General features: G+C 45.6%; 1 pseudogene; it reads left to right on the plus strand.

Moving 5' to 3' along the window:
• The window catches only part of LOC116400378 (wiskott-Aldrich syndrome protein family member 3-like), a 33424-nt pseudogene extending 30632 nt beyond the window's left edge, over positions 1–2792 (plus strand).
• The last annotated feature ends 587 nt before the right edge of the window (positions 2793–3379 follow it).

The following is a 3379-nucleotide window of genomic DNA, read 5'->3' on the forward strand; positions in this document are numbered from 1 at the left end:
AACATCTTGACTCCTCATAGGTCAGTTTAAACATGGTAACATCCTGACTCCTCATAGGTCAGTTTAAACATGTCAGACTTGGTATTGATTGAATCTTTAAATGTTTGAAGGGATGATAAGAAGGACGGTCTGAAGTTCTACACCGACCCGTCTTACTTCTTCAGCCTTTGGAGGGAGAAGATGCTTCAGGCCACCGAGAACAAACGCAAAGAGAAGAGACGGCAGAAGGTTCCTCCATCTGTTTATCTGTTTCATGTCACGTCTTAAATGTCTGGAAACAGAAATGTGGGAATTATATTAAAAACATTTTTTATGTCCAGGAACAGAAACATGTGGAGGAGTCTTCAGGACGGGAGGTGAAGAAGGTGAGTTATTTATTCTCTTGTTTCTGTTATATTTTTCTTCATTATAAGACTCAAGTCATCTGATTGGCTCATAGCCGTGATATAATCCACACGTACCACGATATACTGCTGTGACTTCTGATAGCCAACGTTGACCACAATATGAAGCAGAAACTCGACAACCATTCACTCCAGCACCGACTCACAAACATCTCCAGAGGAAGAGGAGCAACATCCTCATCTTGTCAAGCAGCAGACCTCCACCTGACAGATCAACACCAATAAAGACCAGTCTAGAACAGCTGGATGTTTAATACTGTAAACAAAGAGACGAATATCGGAAATAAAGAGATAAATACTGCAATCTATATAATGCTAGCCTGTTCTAAAAAAAGAAACATGCACATATATATACATATACGTATATACATATAGACTGTATATATATACACATATATATACTGTATATATATATATATATAGGGGGATAAAGGCCATAGAGGTGAACTGCTATCTGAGATTTAATCACCTTTAGTGATTGATTTCTCTCTATTCGTCTGTTTTTAGGGTCAATCTTGTGTTGAATGTTGTTGTTTTTCTTGAAGGTCCGTAAAGCTCGGAACCGACGTCAGGAGTGGAACCTGATGGCGTACGACAAGGAGCTCCGCCCAGACGCCCGATTGACGCCATCACCTTACCACACCTCCGACGGCTCCATGTCACCGGACAGGTAAACACACCTGTCCTCACTCACATTACATCGTCTGTCCCAACCAGGAGTCGTCTGTCCAGTGACACTTTGGCCCCGCCCCCTCCAGGTCAGACGACCTGTCCTTCCACTCCAGTCCCCACCCCCACGAGGCCCAGATGCATGATGGGAAGGATCAGGTGAGCGGTGGAAGTGGTCAGACCCAGTCGTTGGACCGCGCCCTCCGACCTGCCTCTGTGGTTGCCACGGCAGCCGCCCGCCAGCACTCACTAGGACGCAACCATCATCATCATCATCATCACCACCCGCCTCTGATAGCAGGCTCAGCCAATCAGAACGGAGCACGGACCAACGATGCCATGGAGGCCAAGTACACACACACATACACACACACACACACACACACACACACACACTCACACACACTCACACACACACACACATATACACACTCTCACACACACACAGACACACACTCACTCACACACTCACTCACTCACATAAAAACACCTCTCGTCTCTCTTCAGTGACCATCAGATCCCCCCGCCCCCCCCCCGCCCCCCCCCCTTCTAATGCCGTCAGCGGATCAGGTGACGTTCCCCAACAGCTCCACCCACACCGCTGCCATGGCAACCCCGCCTGGTAACCAAGGTAACCACCAACCTCTTTTTTTGTTGCTTGTGTTTTCGGCTCATTGTCCATTACTAACTCCTCCCCCTCAAGGTGTTATATTATATATATTACTAACTCCTCCCCCTCCAGATGTTATATTATATATATATTACTAACTCCTCCCCCTCAAGGTGTTATATTATATATATTACTAACTCCTCCCCCTCAAGGTGTTATATTATATATATTACTAACTCCTCCCCCTCCAGGTGTTATATTATATATATTACTAACTCCTCCCCCTCAAGGTGTTATATTATATATATTACTAACTCCTCCCCCTCCAGGTGTTATATTATATATATTACTAACTCCTCCCCCTCCAGGTGTTATATTATATATATTACTAACTCCTCCCCTCCAGGTGTTATATTATATATATTACTAACTCCTCCCCCTCCAGGTGTGTTCTCTCAACCCTACAGCCCCTCCCCTCCCCCCCCCCCCCCAGCCAACTACAGCCCCTCCCCCTCCCGACCCGGAGGCCAGGCTCCGCCCTCTTCCGCTGTTGCTCCACCCCCGTTCGCCCTGGCCACAGACAGCAGGAAGCCTCCCGGTGGTCCGAACACGCCGGTGAACGACGCCCGCAGCGACCTGCTGGCTGCCATACGCAGAGGTGAGCACCCATCTCACTGTCAGGTTAGTCCGACACGTGGTGTGACCCGGTTCACTGAGGGTTCTGTTCTCTCCTGGTCTACAGGGATCCAGCTGAGGAAGGTTCAGGAGCAGCGAGAGCAAGAAGAGGCCAAGAAACGAGAACCAACAGGAAATGATGTCGCCACCATTCTGTCACGACGCATCGCTGTAGAGTACAGCGAGTCAGAGGAGGACTCAGAACCAGAGGACCAGGACTGGTCCGACTGAGGAGGATCAGAACCAGAGGACCAGGCCTGGTCTGACTGAGGAGGATCAGAACCAGAGGACCGGGAATAAGGAGACTGACCCCAGACCAGAGTTAGAACCTGAAACTGACAGAGGAAGTAAAACACCAATAAAACCACTGGATAATATCTAGATAAAGAAAAACTAGCTGATAATGCTACTTAACTGTCACACATACACACACACACACACACACACACACACTCACACACACACACACACACACACACACACACTCTTACACACTCACACACACACACACACTCACACACTCACATATGTTGTATATATATACAGCATATATATGTATATATATATATACATATATATATGTGTATATATAACTTCTACATATCTGGACGTACATAACTGCTCTGAAGAGATTAAACAATGTTTGTTGTCTTATTTAATTTGTTCTAATTGAACCTCACAGGTCCTGTTCTGGTTCTCCAGAGGATGAACCTGTTACATTGTAACGACTCTTCTCTCTTCAGGACGATGAGTACTTCCTGTCTGAAGGTTTTTAACTTCCTGTTTTGTTTTTGTTTACAGTTGGATGTTTAATTATGGTAATATTTCCTTTATGTTCAGGCATTGATTGATTGATTGATTATATCGTTCAGGTTATTTTATTGTGATTGTGATCGTGTCCTTTATTGGTCTGAATCCTTCGTTGCCATGGTAACCAGAGGAGCGCTATAACTTCAACATTATTATTATTCTGATTATTGTTTTTGTGTGACATTGTGTGTGATGTCATGACATCATCTGT

This window comes from Anarrhichthys ocellatus, unplaced genomic scaffold, assembly GCF_004355925.1.
Source record: "Anarrhichthys ocellatus isolate YVR2014 unplaced genomic scaffold, GSC_Weel_1.0 scaffold165, whole genome shotgun sequence".
Classification (NCBI taxonomy): Eukaryota; Metazoa; Chordata; class Actinopteri; order Perciformes; family Anarhichadidae; genus Anarrhichthys; species Anarrhichthys ocellatus.